The 21,646-nt window shown below is 44.5% G+C and overlaps 2 long non-coding RNA genes and 8 other non-coding genes across 10 annotated transcripts; 3 read left to right on the forward strand and 7 right to left on the reverse strand.

Moving 5' to 3' along the window:
• The first annotated feature begins 67 nt into the window (after positions 1–67).
• On the forward strand, positions 68–20,562 carry LOC121829690 (uncharacterized). Its single transcript, XR_013051517.1, has 2 exons — positions 68–639; positions 19,654–20,562. It is a non-coding gene; the product is annotated as an uncharacterized LOC121829690 (long non-coding RNA).
• Positions 2,711–2,783, forward strand: Trnaa-agc (transfer RNA alanine (anticodon AGC)). Its single transcript has one exon. It is a non-coding gene; the product is annotated as a tRNA-Ala (tRNA).
• Trnay-gua (transfer RNA tyrosine (anticodon GUA)) lies at positions 4,439–4,526 on the reverse strand. The gene is given in 2 exon segments: positions 4,439–4,474; positions 4,490–4,526. It is a non-coding gene; the product is annotated as a tRNA-Tyr (tRNA).
• Positions 7,059–7,131, forward strand: Trnak-cuu (transfer RNA lysine (anticodon CUU)). Its single transcript has one exon. It is a non-coding gene; the product is annotated as a tRNA-Lys (tRNA).
• On the reverse strand, positions 7,530–7,601 carry Trnap-agg (transfer RNA proline (anticodon AGG)). The gene has a single exon. It is a non-coding gene; the product is annotated as a tRNA-Pro (tRNA).
• On the reverse strand, positions 8,882–8,955 carry Trnai-aau (transfer RNA isoleucine (anticodon AAU)). Its single transcript has one exon. It is a non-coding gene; the product is annotated as a tRNA-Ile (tRNA).
• Trnaa-cgc (transfer RNA alanine (anticodon CGC)) lies at positions 9,460–9,531 on the reverse strand. Its single transcript has one exon. It is a non-coding gene; the product is annotated as a tRNA-Ala (tRNA).
• LOC143273426 (uncharacterized) lies at positions 13,499–18,788 on the reverse strand. The gene is made up of 3 exons (XR_013051518.1): positions 16,226–18,788; positions 14,312–14,496; positions 13,499–13,878 (listed from the first exon to the last, which is right to left on the reverse strand). It is a non-coding gene; the product is annotated as an uncharacterized LOC143273426 (long non-coding RNA).
• Trnav-cac (transfer RNA valine (anticodon CAC)) lies at positions 19,064–19,136 on the reverse strand. The gene has a single exon. It is a non-coding gene; the product is annotated as a tRNA-Val (tRNA).
• Positions 19,723–19,795, reverse strand: Trnar-acg (transfer RNA arginine (anticodon ACG)). The gene has a single exon. It is a non-coding gene; the product is annotated as a tRNA-Arg (tRNA).
• Positions 20,563–21,646: the final 1,084 nt, after the last annotated feature.

The following is a 21,646-nucleotide window of genomic DNA, read 5'->3' on the forward strand; positions in this document are numbered from 1 at the left end:
TATTATATGATTTCTATTTTGCTATGTTGGAGGTATTTTAATGTAATCTCTTCAGATATTTGACGTATTTTATATAATGATGCTGATAATTTCATGGGTATATATATATATATATAAAATTTTAGTAAGATTTCCTGTCCTCGATCCTCTTCTAGACGTTCTGCAGCCTGTCCTGTCTGACTTGTCCTGTCCTTTCTCTTTGATTTGTCTAGGTTTGCTAGATAAATGATCGGGTTGCATTAAGTTTGAGACAGCCGAGGAAGATTTTTGTGGGGGGTGGACAGCAATGACTTTTGGTCCTTTTGGTGCCCTGGCATTTCTTCATGAAAGTCGGGAAGTGGCATCATTTAATAACTGTCAAAACTTCAGTGTGAACTGTAAAATAGTCCTCATCTTCCGGTACCCCTGGAAACAGAGTTTGGAACGTTGACACCCAATCCATTGTTCCTGGAAGCCCAAACTTTCTTCCTGCTTAAGACCTCCTACCTTGAGTATGGTCACGGCAGCAGATGGATCTGTGCCTGGGGGATGAGCTAACCTGATTCTGTTCCACACCTACACTTCTCGTCGTCATTTAAAGGATAAATACTGGCCAGACTGGGCAGTCTCTGTCAGCAAGGAGAAAGAATCCGGACAGTGGTGAGTACCAGGTCAAGTCTATGAGAGGAATAATAATAGTTCAGCAAGATTGGAATACAGCTTTAGCATCTGAGATTTAAAATCTCTTATGTGGAAGGAGCTTCTTTCTACAAAAAGTCATCCTCTTTTTGTTAACCCTGCCTGTAATGAATAAGCAAAAGAGAAAAGCAAATATTAAGGGTGGTCTAAAGGTCCTGGAAAGGCCTGTGTGGTGATCTAAAGACCCCGGAAAAGCTTGTGTGGGTTTAAGACCCCGGAAAGGTCTGTGTGGTGGTCTAAAGACCCCAGAAAGGTCTGTGTGGTGGTCTAAAGGTCCTGGAAAGGCCTGTGTGATGCTCTAAAGACCCCAGAAAGGACTGTGTGTGTCTAAAGACCCGGGAAAGGCCTGTGCGGTGGTGTCAAGTCCCCGGAAAGACCGTGTGTGTCTAAAGACCACGGAAAGGCCTGTGTGTGTCTAAAGACCCGGGAAAGGCCTGTGCAGTGGTCTAAAGACCCCAGAAAGGTCTGTGTGGTGGTCTAAAGACCCTGGGAAAGCTTGTGTGTGTCTAAAAACCCCCAGAAAGGCCTGTGTGTGTCTAAAGACCCCAGAAAGGCCTGTGTTGGCGCCTTGCACAGCTCAGAGACATAGGATCAGGTTTCAGGATGTGTTTCTTCTTCTTTTCTTTCCTTTTCCTATTTGTTTATTCCTTTATTTATTCATATTTAAAGGGTGTTGTTTTATAACTCTGACAGGCCTGGTATTCATGAAGTAGCCCAGGAAGGCCTCCTACCCAGCTCTATAATGTCTTACCCTTTCAATTTTTATTTATCTTGCTCGGATTTTATTGAGTTTTTAAAAATAAACATTAAGCTCACAAGAGGAAGTCTCTTTTGATGAACTTTCAGGAAAAGGGGCGGTTGTCCTTGTGCTTATTGGGTAGGGGTCTCCTCTGCTATTCTAATATGCGACAGGCCCCTGGCAATGTCTAGCCCACCCTCTGCTCACCACCAGAGTCCTGTCTAGGACTTGGAGCTACACCTGATGCTCAGCACTCCGTAAGTCCAGCAGGAAAGAGCAATAACTTCTTTTCTCTTTTTGCAAAGACTTCTCTAATCTGAAACCATACATGTATCTACTTCTAGCCGAAGGTGGTGGAATATTCTAAAAGAAGACAGGAAGATCATGATTTAGGGATCACCTTCGTCAACACAGTGAATTTAAGACCACTGAGGACAACATGGCTCTGCCTCAATGCTATCAGCTTCTCAATATTTACTTTGGAAATCTAATTTTGAAACTCCTCGAAATCGGGCCAAAGGGAAGAGAAATTAACCAAGACAGACGCCTCCACTCTTGGTCATGTGACCTCCGGCAGCGATTTCAAACAAACAAACAAACAAACAAAATCAGACAAAGGGCTGACCTTAAGGGGCGAGCATTCGTAGAGCCGCAGTGACCAGAGAGTCGCTGGACCCAGCTGCGTCAGCTGCAAGTTAGAGGATGTGAGTGAGGACTGATGGGGACCGAGGAGCGAGCCAAAGCCCAGCCTCGCCGCCTGGGGAACTAGTGTTTTCCTCCGCCGAAAGCCTAATCCGCACCTGACTACACAGGCTGGTACACAGGGTGCCAGCTTTACCTTCCCGCCAATCCCAGCACCGGTGTTTCAGGGATCTCCGCGTCCTGCCCCGGTCCGCACCCCTACGCCCTCCGCAGAGCAGGCGGTACTGTCCGTCATCGGCACAGGGCGGAAGTCACCCCGGGCTGTCCCGCGACTACCAAGCCACAATCCCACACTTTTAGCTTCGTTTTTGCTTTGTAACCCAAACTGGCCTCAAAGAGGAGGCAGTCATCCTGCCTCAGGACTCCTTTCTTCTCCCTGGCCGTTCTGGAGTTACGGAACACTTTCTTAAATAAGACATTTCACCTTCTTCATTTCAGTTTCACCATCTTGTCCAGATTTCGTTGGGCTTTTAAAAGCAAACATTAAACCCACAAAAAGGTCTCTTGTTTGGTGGATTGGAAACGCTGGCTCGGGTTGAATTATATCCAGATATCAAAAGGGAGCAAGGCAGCAGGCGTGCACCGCCAGGTGGGGAATTAGCTCAAATGGTAGAGCGCTCGCTTAGCATGCGAGAGGTAGCGGGATCGATGCCCGCATTCTCCAGCTTTTGCATCCTTCGGGTTTCTTCTTTTCCCATCATATCTTGCAAGAACAAGAGCAGCCCACTAGGGGCACCAACTCAAAGGCTCTTCATAACTTGGCAGGTTCCCTGAGCAACCCGAAAGGGCCCAGTTGTTGCCACACACTTCTGTAGGAAACGGCCGAGTTCTCTGAGATTTCCATTACGGCTTGGAGAGCTCGAGTTTTGTTATTTTTGAGGGAATTTGCAAACCTACACTTTCAATAGTTATGTGATAATATTATCTTTTCATTCATCTATTTCCCGTTTTCCTATCAAGTTCTTACAGCTGCAAGCAAACGCATTCCCCTTTGTTAATAAGATGAGAAAGTGTATGCAGATCGTGCACAGGTGTGTTGGAATCGAGGTCGTTTGCTTATTTGCTTCAGTTCACGCTGGAGCGATTGCCCGTCCTTGAATACCCAGAATAGCGTCCAAGATATGGAAAGAAATGTAGGACTCTGTCTGGGTTGGAACGTACTGTGCCTTGCAGAGAAGCCTAGTCCAGGACTATCTAAGACACTTTGTAACCGAGGCCCAAACATTATCTTTGAAAAGAAAATTGGACTATTTTTCTTTTGCCTCCAACACCCTTTGAAAACACAAGATCTTCCAGAGCTACCAGCTCTGACAGTACGTTGTTGTTGATTTAAGATCGTTATGGTTTACAACAAAAATTGAAAATAATCTGCTAAGAGAATATGGGACGGAAGGCACAGGAATTGCAAAACACAAACCCTTGTAGAACTTCGGTATATGGATCTAAAATCTTTGTCAGTTACTTTGTCTTACTTGATATGAATCTCTATTTGACACTTCCACAGTGTATCTGAGGTCACGTTTTTGAGAGCAGAAGGAACGTATTTTAATGGGGTTAGCTTAGCAAATACTTCCTGCTGATACTGAGACCTCCTTTTGCATTTCTCCCCTAAAATTGCCATTTCTTTTCTAGCAGTGCCTTTTGTTTGGTTTGTTTTTAAGACAAAGGCTCACTTTATTGTCAGGGCTGAGACTCCTGGGTGATAAACTCGCCACAACACCGGCCTAGCAGTGTTTTAAAGCCCTTGCCCTCATTAAAATCGTCTGCATACCTTTTGAAATCAGCACCGCCTAGGTTGTGGAATATCTCCAGGTGATTCTGATATGCGCTGTTTCCCCAGCCGCTTGAAAAAACAAACAAAACAACAAACCACCGTAACATAATAAGCCAAGACCACTGAAGAGACAGAATTTTCCCTGGGGTCAGAGGCGTTGTGACTCTCCGGGCTGAGGAGCCAGCTGCTGAGAATTCTCCTCTGACCACTGAGGGGCGCGCGTACCCCACCGATTACCCGAGGGCCTCGAAGTCACTCCCAGCGGCGCGGAGGGCTGAGTGCGCGCTCCCGGCTCCAGACCCCGGGCCCAGGGGACATTCCTGGTCCCTTGCTTCAAGGGACAAGGATCTCCAGGGGTGGGATTATGTGATCTATGGAGTCGAAGACTGCTTGCAAGCATTAAAAATCATTACAGGGAACAATTTTTCAAACTTATATTCATTTCCCTGCACATGGAGAATAGAGTTAGGCTGATTCAAACATTGAAGACGACACTCAGTTTGTCTTGCGGGTGAGCTACAAAAGTAAGCGCTAAAATTACGGATTCCTTCGAGCCGGATTCGAACCAGCGACCTAAGGATGCCCGGAAGATCCAACTACAGTCCTCCGCTCTACCAACTGAGCTATCGAAGGACCCACGTGCACCATCTTCCCACAGGGGATGCCATCTCTGCGTGAGGTTAGAATCCTGTAGGAGCTGCCTCTTACTTTTTTATTTGTATTCGTCCTTTTTTTATTTTTTCTAGGATTCAGCGCCTCTTCAGAACCAAATTTCTGCCACTTGATGCCTTTGCCCCAGAAGAAAACGTAAATTTGAAAACCAAGGAAACAGAAACAAAACTATTGTAAGGACTTTGAGAGGACAAACCTTTATTGTGGTGAATTTAAACAGCCAGTTTTTAACCCATTTTGCCAGCAAGATTTGAAACGTATTAACTTCTAGCTGCAGCAAAAGTCTCTGACTGGTCCGGATTTAGTTGTGTACGCCTACAATCCCAGTACCAGGAAGTCAGGGGCAGGGAGATCTCAGTGAATTCCAGGCCCAACCTGGTCCACAAAATGAGTTCAGTGAGAGCCAGTGTAAACAAACAAAGGAAGACACCATAGGATAAGACAAAAGGAGGGATTTCCTGTTCCCTTCGCGTAAGGCCCAGTCTGCCCTGCAAACTGCAGAGTCCCCGAACCTCTGGATACTTTTTGTCTCTCTAAAGTACACACTTGCCTGCATGAATAGATTAAACACTGTCCCTGAGTAGGCTCAGTTGCTCAGAGTGAGTGTCTCAGCCTGTGCCCTTCACCCAGAGCCTTGCTAAGCTCAGAAGTATTCCTACGCCATTGTGGTCCCGCAGACGATTGCCTTCTGGGTTTTGTTTCTTGTCCTGCCGCTCTCTCACCAAAGAGCATGTAAACTGTCTGCAGACGATCTGTCACAAGGAAAGCTCACATGAGATTCTTTGTCAATTCAGTCACATTTACTGAATATGTATATATACACACATATGATGGTGTGCATGTTAAAAGGCACCTAAGCCATTAAGCAAACGTTCAAGCGCCTCTCACCTCTCACACATCAGGCTAAGCTCCTGAACGACTAAACATCACAGGTTGTTTTGCTTGGTTGGTTGTCTCCCTGTTATGAACTCAACTGTGTCTGCATGAAATGCATAGCATGAAGCCTTAACCCTCAACCCTCCGTGTAGCTGTATTTGGAGGAAGGAGGTAATTAAAATTAAGTCAGGCTAAGAAGACTTCAGGCCAGAGCTAATAGAATTGTGTCCTCAAAAGATCCTGCGAGAGAGCTTGTGCCGCACCCCAAAACAGCCAGGGCTTTGAGCATGACTTCCTTGTCTCCCACTAGGAGAAAAATCAATCTTGTATTTAAACCATCTGTAATCACCGAGTTATATTCGTCGATCGATTTGAAAGACTCCATGGCTTCGAGTACTGTAAGTTAAACCACTGTTTATGTTTGATTCCCAGTTCCACTGTGTACATTCCAGCAACATCACCCAATCTAGGGACTCTATCCTGCTAGTTACTATACACGATTGTGTGTTGTGTCAGACCTAAGAAGCTGCCTTTCTGAATAGGTAGCATGTGTTTTTGTTTGTTTGTTTGTTTGTTTGTTTTGTTTTGTTCGATGGAATGGTTAGAATATGGAATGACATGACGTAACAAATGGAGACACAATTCAGGTTCTTAGATAAAGGAAAAAGGAAGGCTTGGGTGGGAGAGGCTGGGGAGGGTGACTGGACACTCAGACGTGGGTATTTTTGCAATGCAATCTCAATGACCTCTTGGCAGATTTAACGAGGTGCTGAGTATTAATTGGTTTTTCCGAAATGATGTAACTGTTACCGTCTAAGCTCCTTTGCTTTGATTACATACTAGTCAACTTTGGGTATGAATTCGGTCCTTCCTATATTGAAAACAATTGAAAAACGCATCAAACTACAGAGTTATATTTCTTACTATGAATTTATGAAGTTGACAGGCAATCAGGCCGACTGGGCCTTCCTGACAGACACACTTTGCTGCGGTCCGCTGTGATTCAACATCTGTCAACATCAGCCTCCGCAGAGCTTGTCTGTATTATTGTCCTCTTCAGGTCTGTTCTTCACACAAAGAACAAGGAAGCCGGGAGACTTGGCAGGTGATGGGAACACCAGCAGAAAGCACCAGGGGATCGGAGAGGGTTGACGCCTGGGGCTTTGGAACTGAGCTCCTGTGGGAGGACTGTGCTCAGAACCAAGTTAGCCACAAGGTCTGGAGATCTGGAAAAGCATTAGTGATCCAGGAAACATTTTGTGATTTATCAAGGAGAGAGAGATGGAAAAGAGAAGAGAGCAGGGGAGGGGAGGGAGGGAGAAAAAGAAGAAAGAGAGATCAAGATAGAAAGATCGAGAAATAGAAAGAAAGGGAGGAAAAATAGGAAAGAAAAGATGGACACCAGTGAACGAGAATAGGAAAAGAAGGAAAACGTCAAGTGGAATACAGAGTAATAATTTGCTGCAAAATTTTGTTGTTAGAGTTTCATTTTACCTAAAAAAAAAAAAAAAAACTAATGTAAATGACAGAATAAAATCTAAAATCGGAATTTATGACTACTTTAAGGAAGGGGGAACAATACATATTCTCCTATTAAAGTGCAAAGTTTGCACATGTGCCCGGCTAGCTCAGTCGGTAGAGCATGAGACTCTTAATCTCAGGGTCGTGGGTTCGAGCCCCACGTTGGGCGCAAGCTTTTTGTTTGAAGTACCACGTAATTCATTACGTCATTACTATGAAGCGAAAACTATTTTCAAAGCCTGAAACTTTTAAAAATTAATTCTAATTATGACATCCCCGCGAGCAGCTATGTAACTGAACGTTGCACTATGCAGCTACACCGCTTTTGCTGAATTTAGAGCCCCTGACTTTGGATGGCGCGGGGCTTGCCGGCCTAGCGAGACTCTCAGACCCACTGGAGGAAAAAGTGAAAGTCAAATCTGGAAGCAACTGGTTTTAATTAGAAGAGATGTCAAGATATAAAGCGGAAAACAGCGCATGGAAAGAACACTTGCAAAAGAGAGTGTGATCTTGACACCATTTGGAGTACAGCTAAATTTAACCTTCCAGGGACAGGAAGGCAAAACTGGGCTCGTCCGGGATTTGAACCCGGGACCTCTCGCACCCTAAGCGAGAATCATACCCCTAGACCAACGAGCCACGCACGTCAGCTACATCGACGTTTTCTTAATTATTTAACAAATTCTTTTTGATTCTGCTCGGTAGGTGTTTAGTAAATATAATTTACATTGTCTTTAATTTTGGTGGTGTTTTGTTTGTCTTTCCCGATAAGCCAGGTTACTTGAGTCTTCTGGACGTTCCTTGAGTAATCTCTAAAGACTGCAAACACCTCTTGACCCATCCTTGTAAGAGAAACAACCATGGCGTTTATTAAGAACACAGAGAATTTAATTCCTTCTCCGACTTACTTAGTGGATGACTGGAGGGCTCATTTCTGAGCAAACCCGAAACTGAGCCACACGTGTCAGTGGGAGGCTTATGGCAACCCGCCTGCACCGTCCCCAAACACACCTGGACCTCACGACTTCATCTGGGAATTTTCCTTCGGACGACAGGTGAAAAAATGCACTACCCGAGATATACAGCCAGGAGTTCACGAATAAACAGAAAAACCAGCTGTTCAGGGAATGTAGAGGTTAATAGGACTGGGATCCTGAAAGAAGACAGAAGGAAAAGGGGTGTGATGAATGGAGAGGAAAACATCAAGAAATGGACTGAGCGGAGGGGCTGGCGGCTAGCTTCACTAAACGGAATCAATGCTCGGACGGACTAAAGCAGATTCTGGAAAGGGGCTTAGCCTTTTCTTACCTGAGAAATCAAAGGTTAAATAAAAAAAGAAAGGAAGGAAAGAAAGAGGGAGGGAGGGAGAGAGAGAGGAGAGAGAGAGAGAGAGAGAGAGAGAGAGAGTGAAAGAGAGAGAGAGAGAGAGTGAAAGAGAGAGAGAGAGAGAGAGAGAGAGAGAGAGAGAGAGAGAGAGAGAGAGAGAGAGAGAGAGAAGAGAGAGAAGTTTCTCTAGAGGCACAGGGTTCCTGCCCGAAACCCGCGCCAGCAGACTCTGAGTTGTCAGCTCACACTAACCTTGTATGCCAATACTGGACACTCTGTTTACAGACCGTTCCGAGGCAGCCTTTAGGCACTCGACAAAGCGATGAGACCTTTTTCCTTCTAATGAATTCAGACTCAACTCGAAAGATGCCCTGGACTGTTCTGCCAGTCTAATGTGAAGCAACTGAGCCCCAGGGAAAATGAATCTCTCACAATTTTGCGTAGTGAGATGGACTCGTTGGAAAACATTGCCTCGAGGTTGTAGAAACCGTCCTGTAACACTAATCCTTGCAAAATTTGTCTTTCCCTCTGGAAATTTCATGCAGTTGTTATCATAAGGTTGGCGGGAGACTGAACCCGCAAAAAGGGAAGGCTGGCCCGTACGGGGATCGAACCCGCGACCTTGGCGTTATTAGCACCACGCTCTAACCAACTGAGCTAACCGGCCAGTGGCGAGAATGGGTGTTCAAAATGACAATAACAAGTTTATATGGCATTCTTTTTTCTGGTTGGGTTGGAACACATCCTGTATATTTAGACAATTGAATTTGCCCTCAAAGAGCTGGACTTTTCCCGTTTCCTCAATTCTATACTCATTTTTTTTTTTTGTGCTAGGAAGTACAGGATTAACGACATCCTCTCCTCGTTTTTGTTTTCAAGACAATAAATAAGACTTCTGCCCTAAAAGCCAGTCGTACACCACAAATAACCATTTCCAGAATGCTTCTTCTCTTCTCTCATCATGCATGGGGTGTGTTTTTCTACGCTCTCGAATTCATTTATTTCAAATTAAATGGTATTAAAATACTTGAAAGTAATTCTAGGCCCCTCGGTGCTAACATCCGGCTCTATTAGCTGTAGTTTAAAAAAAAAAATACTGTAGAAAATGTAGCTCAGGACATAATATACAATGATTTGACATTTTAAATGTCCCGTTTGCAAAAGGCAGAACTGGAGATGCCGGGGATCGAACCCGGGGCCTCATACATGCGAAGCATGCGCTCTACCACTGAGCTACATCCCCAGCAGCTATTTTGCGTGCTTTGAGATTCAGCCCAATTTTTGAATCTGCCTTTTCCTTCCGAAACTGAGAGTTTTAGAATGTTTTGGTGTTTGTGTCTAGTTTTTGCTTTCTTTACAAAACAAAATCTTGAAATGGTCAGAGAGACGATAGTCACCGGCTTTTCAAGTACAGGATACGAGAAAAGGAGAGAACCCTTATTTCAAAGCATCTTTTCTTTCCATTTTTTCAAAAGCAGCTCAAGCCAAGAAATGAACGGTTGTTTCCACACCCCCTCCACCTCTCGTTTCGTATTCAAAGAGCTAGCCCAGAACAATTCAGTTGCTCCCTTACCAGCTCCAGCAAAAGTGATTTTGCTTGGGCCTAAATGTAGAATATTGATATTGTTCTGGGAAAAGCCTAGGAATAGAATGTGGGCGTTGTTAGGTTTCAACTAAACATAATTCGATACATATACACACTACACACACACAAAAAAAAAAAACCCACACATTTATGAGTGGTATATATGTGGCAAAGCATAATATAATGTTCATCATCCTCAACTCCCCAAGGCAAACAGTTCATATACTAGAGGCAACGGATTAAACTAACAGACATATTACCATCCTCTTGACCTCTAAACCTCTGTGTTCATTGGCTTGGTTGTTTTCAAACACAGAAAATTCCACTACTGCGAGCAATTCATTTTTAGGAGACAGTTCTCTGTGAGTTTCATATCTTCGTGTTTTGTTATTGACAACCTGACTTCTCTTTGTTCCAGATTCTTTTCAAGATGATTACAAAGCGAGCAGCCTTAGAAAATAACGTCTCCAGAGAAATGAGCAGTTATACTTCCTGCTGGCTATGTAAGAAATGGGATCCCCAACTTTGTAATCCCTTCCCTAGACACAGCTCACTGCATGTATAGGGTCTCATAGCCCTGCTAGCGCTGACTTCTGTGAACTGGAGCTGGGGAGCCAAAGGACAAACACTGATACTCCCGCCATCCCTGTTAACAGGGACCTGAGGGTGGAACTCGGGCCATCAGGCTCGGCTCCTCATATCTAGTGAGTCGTCTCTCTGGCCCTGGCTTGCATTTCTGAAAATATGGCATTTAAATAACTTAGAATTCTGTTGACGTGAGACACAATTGCTCCTGGCAGCACCAATTTGATCCCGAGAGAACGTTGGGCTTCTAAGACATTTCCATTTGGAAGTTTGTCTTTTTGGCACAAAATGGCCTATTAAGCAAAGAACTACCCTTGCCTCGACTGCTCACAGTATGAATGCTGTCTTCTGGACAAGCGGGACACAAGGAAAAGTGACTAATGAACTCTGCCAAGACAGGGTAAGATGGACTTTCAGAATTCCTGCTTCTGAAAATGGTCTGTCAGAAACTCTAGGCCTGTAGCCAATTTGAATGCACCAACAACGCTGAGAAACATTAGGTGACTGTCCAGACTGCCAGCTGTCTCGGTCTACTCTTGCAAGATTCCCAAAAGTTGCTTGCATCCATCTTCCGTTTCTCAGGTACCATTATATTCCTTCTCAGGTCTTTGATGGGATTGAAGACTAACAGTTATAGTTACAACTTAATATATATATATATATATATATATATATATATATATAATCTTAGATAGAACATATTAAGTATTAGATTCAGGTTCTTTAGGATAGGACACCTTTTGGAATAATCTGTGTAACATGCCATTTACCTACGCTCTAGACCTCTCTGGGTTTCAGCATGTGTTTCTTGCTTGATATTGTTCACATTGGTTGTAGTTCCATCCAATCTAGGTCATTATTCATCGTTACTTCTGGACAATATTTGATAACCATTCCTTTGTATATAGTCTTGTATCAAGTTAGAAACCTTCTTATTTAGACAAAAGGGGGAGATGTAGTGGGTAGCCGTTCCAGCTTTGATCTGGAAGTTCCAACCCCCATTGAGGCTTCTGTAACTGTCACGCCTACACGGCGGGGCTGAGAGAGGACCCTGAAGACCTGAGATCCTGATGCGCTGGCTCTCTTGTTTCCTGGACCCTGGACGCTGGAGGTAGACCGAGCAGAGTTCTCCAGAGAACACTGCCGGACTGTGCTGCACCTTTCCCAGACCCTGTTACCTATCCCTTCACTTGTAAGTTAACCCACAAGATAAACCTCCCTTTTAACTACGTGGAGTGTCCTTAATGTTTTAACCAATAGGGTCCCATGTAGCCCCGGCTGGCCTCTAACTCACAATGTAATGGACACTGTAGTGGATGAGGATCTTGCTAAATTATTCCTGCGTGCTGCTGTCCCAGGCCTGTGGCTCCTACCCTAGGCCCCTCACAGTCCATCAGTCTTCCCATTCCCCTCCTTCTCATGAATTCCGTACCTTGTTCACCATAACAGGACCATCTACTTAAATCCCCAAAGCTAGGCATCCGGGCGCCTATCCTCCCTTACACAGACACTCCACAATTAGTGTACTTTATAATGTTTAAGGGCGGAGGAGGGCAGCTCTGGAGTTTTTTGTGAAAGTCTTTCTACACTCACGCTACCATTCGAAAGCTCTTGCCCTCTTTTGTGGGTACTGTGGCAATTGTCTTACTTTAACATGGTTCTCCACAGGATGACTTACCAACTGAAGGCAGGAATCTTTGTTCTTTCGAGTGGTAGCATCATGATGTCATAGAAAACCCAGTTAGTGTTACTTGAGGTAGTCATGCCTGGGACGTTTTGTCCCTGTTCTATAGCAATTCTCTGCCAAACTCCAGGTATGAATGTAATGTCAGAGAACCTTTCTTTGAAATCAGTAATCTTAATTTTAAAAAGAAAGAAAGAGAGAGAGAGAAAGAGAGAGAGAGAGAGAGAGAGAGAGAGAGAGAGAGAAAGAAAGAAAGAAAGAAAGAAAGAAAGAAAGAAAGAAAAAGAAAGAAAGAAAGGAAGAAAGAAAGAAGAAAGAAAATCCCATTTCCCTCATTTCAATTCAGCTTCTGAAATACACTCACTGGTATCCCCCCGCCGCTACACCCCTAAAAAAAAAAAAACCAAGTGCCTTTATGTACTAACAATGTAACTTCAAAAAGAAATAAAATTCCACAATTGGAGAAGAAAAAGATTGATTTTTAAAATAGTGATTTTAACAGCAGGGTCCCTAGCAGCGAGTGCCATTTTACTTGGCGTCATTCTCCTCCTGGGGCTGAACTGTGGAAGCGTCGTGAGTTTTCAAAGCAGGATTGTTCCAGCCGTTGCCAGCATCTGCTTCCCGGTCTCCCTCTGGGTAGCTCTCCCGTCTTTTCGGGGGACCTATTGTGGCCTGTGGCTCAGACCCCTCCCCTTCGTCCTTTTGCTTTTCTCTTAGCATGGAGCGAGCCGTACGTGGCGCGGCGCTCAGCTTGCCAGTCATGGATGCCTTCTTTCTCACACCACTCCTGGGAATCCTTCAACAAGACACGAAAGACATGAACCACCAAGCAATCAGGACGTTTAACACTTAAAAATAAAATTATACTAAAGCTAGTGACTCGAGGATGGCAAGTAAAATACAAAGAAAAGACGACGCTTGGCCTCCCAGTCCTCTCAGATATGGGCAAGCGGTCACTGTCAAGACTGTGAGCTCCGCCCACCACCAAGCCTTCACCGGATGCTGTAGGCCCCCAAAGTAAGAGTCAAATAAATCCTCCTTAAGTTGCTGCTACTCAGGTATGTGGTTACTGTAATAAGTAAAGTAGCTAGTAATTCATAAGCTAACATTTTCTGGAGATTTTTTTAAAATTAGATTCAGTTTGTCAATTTATATCCTTTTTTATTAGAGGGTTTTTAGTGAGAGATTTTATTTTATTTTTTATTGTTAATAAATTTTCTATTCATTTTACATACCAACCACAGATCCCCTTCTCTTCCCTCTTCCCGCATCCCCAACCTTCCCTCCCAACCCACCCTCCATTCCCACCTCCTCCAAGGCAAGGTCTCCCATGGGGAGTCAGCAGAACCTGGTACGTTCAATTGAGGCAGGTCTAAGTCCCTCCCCCTGCACCAAGACTGTGTAAGGCGTCCCACCATAGGCACTGGGCTCCCAACTGCCCACTCATGCACCAGGGATGGATCCTGACCCCAATGCCGGGGCCCCTTAAGCAGATCAAGCTACACAACTCTGTCTCGCTTATGCAGAGGGCCGAGTCCAGCACCATGGGGGCTCCACAGCTATTGGTCCACAGCTCATGAGTTCCCACTAGTTTGGTATGGTTGTCTCTGTACGTTTCCCCATCATGATCTTGATGTCCCTTGCTCATAGAATCCCTCTTCTCTGTCATCGACTGGGCTCCTGGCACCCGGCAGTGGATCTCTGCATCTGCTTCCATCAGTCATTGGATGAAGGCTCTATGATGACAGTTAGGGTATTCACCAATTTGATTACTGGAGTAGGCCAGTTCAGGCACCCTCTCCACTATTGCCAGTAGTTAAGGTGGGGTCATCCTTGTGGATTCCTGGAAACTTCCCTAGCACCATGTTTCTTTTCCCTATTCCCATGATGTCTTCATTTATCATGGTCTCTCTTTCCTTGCTCTCCCACTCTGTCCCTGTTCCAGCTCAAACCTCCCATTCCCCTATGTTCTCATCCCCTATCCCCTAACCTCCATTGCCCTCCTCACCCCCAGTTTGCTCATGGAGATCTCATCTATTTCCCCTTCCCAGGGTGATACATGCATCCCTCTTAGGGTCCTCCTTACTAGCTAGCCTCCCTGGAGCTGTAGGTTGCAGTCTGGTTATCCTTTGCTTTACATCTAGTATCCACTTATGAGTGAGTACATACCTTTTTGTCCTTCTGAGTCTGGGTTACCTCACTCAGGATGATATTTTCTAGTCCCATCCATTTGCCTTCAAATTTCATTATGTCATTGTTTTTCTCTGCTGAGTAGTACTCCATTGTGTATATGTACCACATTTTCTTTATCCATTCTTTGGTTGAGGGGCATCTAGGTTGTTTCCAGGTTCTGGCTATTATGAACAATGCTGCTATGAACATAGTTGAGCAAGTGTCCTTGTGGTATGATTGAGCATTCCTTGGGTATATGCCCAAGAGTGGTATAGCTGGGTCTTGAAGTAGATTGATTCCCAATTTTCTGAGAAACCACCATACTGATTTCCAAAGTGGTGTCAATTTATATTCTTTATTTTTATCATTGATTATAGCAAACCTGAATCCATTTTGATATATAAGGTTGAAGCAATTATCAAAATTGTGTTAGAACTAAACTATTGGGCAAACATATTTGTGACATGTAACTAACAAAGGTTTAGATACAGAATATATAAAAATTTCTGTCGATCCATGAAAAAGGCACAAAATGTAAATTTAGAAAAAAAAATCTATGGCCCAATGTGTTAAGTACTTAGATAAATGAATAGAGAATATATGATACAGGAAACACATATGTGAGCTACAGGATACAGCTTCTTACCCACTAAATTGATAAAAATTAAGTTGCCTGACAATATGAAGGGTTCAGTAGATGTGGAACAATCAAAACATATACATGCTGCTGGAGGGTTATGTGTGAAATTAGTATATATTTGGAAAACAATGCTGCATTATGTAAAGCAATTGTTCTTGAAGAGGGAGGGAGAGGAGGGAAAGGAGGGAGGGAAGGAGGGAGGGAGGAAAGAAGGAAGGAAGGAAGGAAGGAAGGAAAAGAGATGAAACAGAGATCTGAATGTCAGTGACTGCTCTGTGAATCGCTTTAACAGCGGCTGCTGTATAATGGTTGACAGAGTCCATAGTCCATCCACACTGAGTAAATCCTCTTGTCAAGCCTGGATTTTAGAGGCTAGACAGATGGCTCTTCCAGAAAACCTGAGTTTGGTTCCTGTAACTTCAGCTCTGTGGCATCTGAAACCCTCTTTGACCTCTGCATGCATGCATACATTCATACACATAAATTTAACCAAAAAGAATTAAAACCGGGCTGGGCGTTGGTGGCACACGCCGTTAATCCCAGCACTCGAGAGGCAGAGGCAAGCAGATCTATCTGGTCAACAAAGCAGATGCCAGAAGAGCCAGGGCTGTTACACAGAGAAACCCGACGCAAAAAACCACACACACACACACACACACACACACACACACACACACACACACACACAAGAATTAAAACCGAAGTGCATGGAGGCACTTTGCAGATCTTCAGCCCCAGCACCCAGCACTAGAGAGACTAAGGTTGGCTACAAAGTGTCTCAGAAAACAAAACAACAAAACCCAAACCAGTTTTAGGGGGGAAAGTGATAAATGGGGACTTTTTGCTTAAATTTTCTGTGAACTTAAATCAACTCTAAAAATGTCAGTAGTATAAAACATGCAGTTTAGGAACTATTTGATTAATAATAAAATATAAAATTATTAAAAATACTTGCTCGTACGTGTTGAGAAAAAGTAGTTATTGCCTAGCAGATAATTCTTACATGTGGTTTTTATGAACTACACAGATAGTGAAAAATACAAAACTGACTTTTAGAGGTATGATAAAGGCAATACATTATCTAGACAGATAATCATTTTACTAAGACTTATCAACCACTTTTAAAGTCTTAGGACTAAACAATTTTTTTTTTTTTTAAGAGAGAGATTAGAGCAAGCTGGAGACAGGTCATCAGCACACAAACTCTAACTAGTTGTGCTGGAAAACACTTTTAACTCCAAGCCTTAAAATACCCTGTGGAGTGTGCTCACCTCCTTCATACAGTCAAGGAGCCCCGTGGACACTGAACTTCTCCAGGGAACAGTTCTCCCCTGGAGTGGAACAGCACAGGAGAGTGCAGGCAGGGCCGGGCTGGGCCTTGGAGCGCTGCTTTGTGGGAGGAGCTGCTTCACCTTCGCCTCGGCAAGGATCTGGATCTTTTGTCCAGGGTCCCCCAAACTCCCCTAAGGTCTCCGTGTTCAACCGTTAGAGCTTGGTTTTGGCAGCTCCCTGCCTGAACTTGCTTATTGGCTGTTGTTTGCCTAGGTCCCGAGGCTGTGAGCAGAGAGCAGCCTCTGTTGAGGTGGGAGTTAAGTACACATTTATTTTTACTGTGACTTGTTCAGGACCACATTTTACAAAATGCCTTGTCTCCTTTACTATTGTTTTGGAAAGGAAAGTTTATTAAAATTGTTTTAGTTTGAATGTAGAATAGTTCTATTAAGTATGGCTTTATTTTGGAAAACTCTTGAGTTTTGATTCAAATGTTTGCCAATACCTTCCAGAGTAAGGTGATATTCAGAGACAGTTGTTGAGATGGATGGCTTACGGACATTTCTGGGGTATTCACATTTGAAGATTCCTTATTAATGAATGTCTTTGATTTAAATCTGAGCAAAAACTGCAACATTATTCTTTGTACATTTTAATTATATAGTGTTAACAAGCTTAGATGCAAACAAATAAAATACTTAAGCTATTTGTTTACCTTGAAAAAAAAGAAAAATGCTTCAAGAACATTTGAATCACTCACTTACATGCACTTGTAAAGAACTGGGCTTTTTAAACTTCTTTGTTTTGTTTTGTTTTGTTTTGTTTTCAGACATGGTAGCCCTGGCTGTCCTGGATCTCAAACTGTAGACCAGCCTGGCTTCAAACTCATAGAAATCCACCTGCCTCCACCTGCCTCTGCTAGGATTAAAGGCATGTGCCACCACCACCTAGCTCCACTTTAACTTAATCTCTCTCCTCTCCTCCTCCCCTGCTTTCATCAAAGCCAAGGTCAGACTTGTGCTAGGCAAGAGATACATTCCCACTTAAATTGCTAATTCCACATTATTTTATAATATCGAACAGCATCCCCCCCCCCACACACTAGTTACAAGGAAGAAGGAATAAGAATATTAGCTTTATCCTTCTTTTGAAATAGTGTCTCATTCAGTAGCCCAGGCTAGCCTCAAAGGTGATCCTCCTGCTTCAGCTTTTCCAGTGCGGGGATTAAAGGCATAAACTACCACAGTCCATTGGACAGACTTTTTAATCTAAGAAAATTTGCATTTTTTCATCTGGGGAAAAAAAAGACTTGTGAATTTTACATTAACTGGCAGAAATAGCTTTAGCCAAGTGTAATAAAAAGAAATAGTGTTTTCTTCTACAATAAACACATGTAGATGACAAATGAGGACATGAGCTGTGCTACAATTTTTTTTTTTTTTTTAAAGAAATGTGACTTCCGTTCTTGGACAAGTGGAAATGTACTGAATTGAATTGTGCTCCCCCATACACCGATATGCTACAATCCTAACCCAAAGCATCCCAGAATGTGACTGTGGGTGTCCGTCCTCAATTTGGATATGGGTCTTTAAATCGATAAAGATGGTAAAATGTGGTCACTCGGTGGTCCCTCATCCAATCTTAGCTGTGTACTCATAGGAAGAGATTAGAATACAGAAAACACAGACTGCGAGATGATTTTGTGAGGACATGGTGAAAAAGTGCCTGTCCACACAAAGAAGTCTCAGAAGAGGTGAAGCCTGCTGACACCTAGTCCGTGGATTTTTGCCCCCAGAACTGAGAGACCCGTTTCTCTTGTTAGAGGCACCAGTTTGGTGGAGTGTTGCTATGGCAGCCTTAGGACTACTAAAGGGGGCAACAGTGAGAGCTAATGGTATGTCTCGGATTAGGCTCATTTTGAGGTTTTGTCCAGTTTTTATTTTGTTTTCCCACAGCAAGTCTGGCTGAGGTGCCCATGGACTACCCCGTCCTCTCCAACACTCATTCCCACCAAATCTCCAGCAAACGCATGCAACACCATTTTCGCTGCATCTTTTTGCTTCCCTGAGGGTCGCTGAACTGGATTTCTGGGAGTTCTGGTTAGTTCTTAGTCTCTCTCCATCCCTGGGATCTCTGCACCCTCGCGGGGTTCCATTGATCTATTCTTAACTTGAGGATCTGCCTTTACTTTTTGGGTTGTTTTCGACAGTCTCACTCTGTAGCCCAGGGTTGCCTTGCACTCACAGCAATCCTCCTGCCTCAACCTTCCAGGTGTCCGCGGTTACTGGTGTGAGCCTTCACGCCCAGCGGCCTGTCTTTTTGGCTAGGTGGGAGGGACGACAGGTAGGGAGACTGGGTCCTTCGGTCCCCTCGGAACCGAAGCGGCAGGGGTGGGCGCGGCAGCGCCTAGGGCATCCCGCCAAACGCCCCTCGGCTCGCGCTTCCCTGTCCTCCCGGGCCGATGCCGGGCCTGCGACGGCCTTTGCCGGGTTCTGCCTTCGCGAGAGCACTTGAGAGAACGCCGAGGCTTCTTCGTCCTCGCGGAGGTCCGCCCGCGGAGGCTGCCACGCGCTTACCTGAGTCGGCGGAGGGGGCGATCCTGGGCGGTGGACTACCCAGCCGCGCGGGAACCGGAAGGAGCCGCGAATGCGCTTCCGGCAGTAGTGTGGACACGGAGACGGGGTCCCCACGCATTGACAGGGGTATAGGCTTGAGTGTGGGGAACAGGACCGGGTGCCCGCTGCAGTAGCTTCAAGCTGCTCACTGCGGGGAAAGGAGAGTATAATTGAAAATGATTTGGAATCAGATCCATTCTGGTATGAAAAAGGAGAGCTGTGTGTTTCCGCCCGGTTTCGAACCGGGGACCTTTCGCGTGTGAGGCGAACGTGATAACCACTACACTACGGAAACCAGGTGGGTGCTGGCTCTCGCCTGGAGTTGTTGTCTCGGTGGGATTCGCCTCTGCGGCTGTGTCTGATGATTCGTGAAGGTGTCCCACGTGTTTAAACTCGAGAAACCGAGAGAAACACAAAGATCGCGTCTCGTTACCCGGACCTGAAACCAAATTCTATTCTACAAACGACTGAATAGGAAAGAATTAAACAGAAGCTTCAATAATCTCTTCAAATTACCCTTGTTATTAAAATTAAATGCTCTGAACAGGTTTTAATGGCTTAAGAGGCTGCTTAAAAAAATCATCCTACAGCCAAAATGGACTAACGAGGCAGCCCGGCCAGGAGATCACCGCATGGTCGGACGCGGAATTTGGTCTACAAAGAAACGATGAGCTGTAAGGGAGGTTGTGGGAGGAGGCTTGCTGCGAATTCCAACAGACTGGGTTACAGGGTGAAAGAAACTCCAAAAGAAAAACAATGAAAAATGATGAGCTCAGTGTGATCTTCTTGTTTCCTATTTTGTTTTGTTACAGACAATCTCAGACGTGTATGGATTTTCTTCATTAAATTTCCAAGAGGCCAAGAAAAAACACAGCGCATTCCGAGCCAGCCAGGAGTCGAACCTGGAATCTTCTGATCCGTAGTCAGACGCGTTATCCATTGCGCCACTGGCCCTGCACACGTAGGCTCTTGGGTGGGGCAGGGAACTAGTTACGCTGTTCTCCACGCTTACCGTTGCCCTGCCCTCCTGGTTTAGGTTTGGTTTAGGAGAGACCATTATCTTTACTCCCTCCTAGGTTCGTTTCTGACCCACCTACTCATCCCACCCTCCTACCCCCAGAAAAAAGGTAGTGAGAGGTGTCCCCGTGTCGCTTTTCTGTTCACACTCCCATTCATTCAACCAACAAAAACAGCGAAGAAAACGGATCCTCCCGGGCCCTCTAAAAAATAACACGACAGTTCTGACACAGACACTAAAGCTCTAAATAAAACTGTGATGGATATGGAGGAGAAGTAATACAAGGGAGGAAAATGGAACATGTCATAGTGTGCCCTGATGCCCCCGACCCCAAATATTTACCAAACAAAATGGCAATAGGCACGGCCCAGTATGATGCCTTTCCAGGGACTGTCAATTCTGCTACACATTTGGATAGCATCTAAGCAAGGATTATTTTCATATGTGTGTTTCAGTCTTTCTATGTGTTTGAAAAGGCATCTCTGTTCATGCCCTGTAAATAAATCAAGGGCTGTTAAACAGAATTGAACTGCTTAATGTTGAGACTATACATGTTGAGAGTAGAAAACTATTTAGGTTTGGTCATACAGTGTCAACAACTCCTAACATAAGTGCAGGCGACTGTTTTTAGACCTAAAGTATTAAGGGAATCCTACTTAACGCTTTCTCCTAAAAAAACAAAAAACAAAACAAAACAAAAACATGGCTCTTTCTCATCAGGTTTTGTACACAGACCCCTAAGGTAATTTGCTTTTTTTCCACTCCATCTCAGAATGATGCTATTATATATAAAGGGAAAAAAGATTTCAAAAAGAAACCAATTATGTTGAAGTATGTCACCAACACAAAGTCACAGGAGCACACGGTCACACTTCCAGCATTGAGGAGGCGGAGGTAGGAAGGTCAGGGTTAATTAAGGTCGTCTTTTGATCCTGCCTTAGCAAGCAAGCTCCAACCATTTTCCTACCGGAGACTCTGTCTCCAACCAACTAACCAACCAACCAACCAACCAACCAACCAAAGTATATACGTTTGTGCGCTTGGATTTTCAGTAATGAAGCAAAGTCCTGTGCCTCCAGGTCCTGTTTAATCCCCCCAGCACACACAGGGATGGGGCTAGATCCTAGGGCATCTCTGAAAGCTATCAAGTGTGTCCAGATGGCTGGATGCTCTGTCCACATGCCCTGTCCTTTTGTTTTTAATCTATAAAAACCTACTTCATTTTGCAGATGTCAAGGCCTTTCCTGGCTGTCTCAATTTATGGAACCATGTCCACAGCAAGGTATTGGGTGAATTTTATTTGCGTCTAATGCATGTATGTGTGAGGAGGGGAGAGGGAAAGGGAGAGGGAGAGGGAGAGGGAGAGGGAGAGGGAGAGGGAGAGGGAGAGGGAGAGGGAGAGAGAGAGAGATCCAGCTTTCAATCAGTGACTGTGTTAGGCAGAGAAAGCAAATGCAGAAGAATACATTGTTAACTGCCTTACATGACTGACGGGATTAAAACTTCTGCAGCCTGTCTGCTGAGGAGCCTGGGCTCTAAGTGAACCCACCATGTCCAGCCACATCAGTGTTTAAGTACATAACTGGGCATTGCAGCTTGGCCAAGCTGACACTGATGAACTCGTACCCTCTGTGTCTCGATGGACTGTCCTCTGGTTTTGCTCCAAAGCATAAGGAAAACTGCTGTCTGCCTCTTCTTTTCTTCAATGTGAGCAGCATGTGACACAGAGCTCTGTCCCGTCTCCACTCTCAGATGTGAAGGAAACAGATGCTTATTTCTTCAAGTCC

Source organism: Peromyscus maniculatus, chromosome 5, assembly GCF_049852395.1.
Source record: "Peromyscus maniculatus bairdii isolate BWxNUB_F1_BW_parent chromosome 5, HU_Pman_BW_mat_3.1, whole genome shotgun sequence".
NCBI classification, from domain to species: domain Eukaryota; kingdom Metazoa; phylum Chordata; class Mammalia; order Rodentia; family Cricetidae; genus Peromyscus; species Peromyscus maniculatus.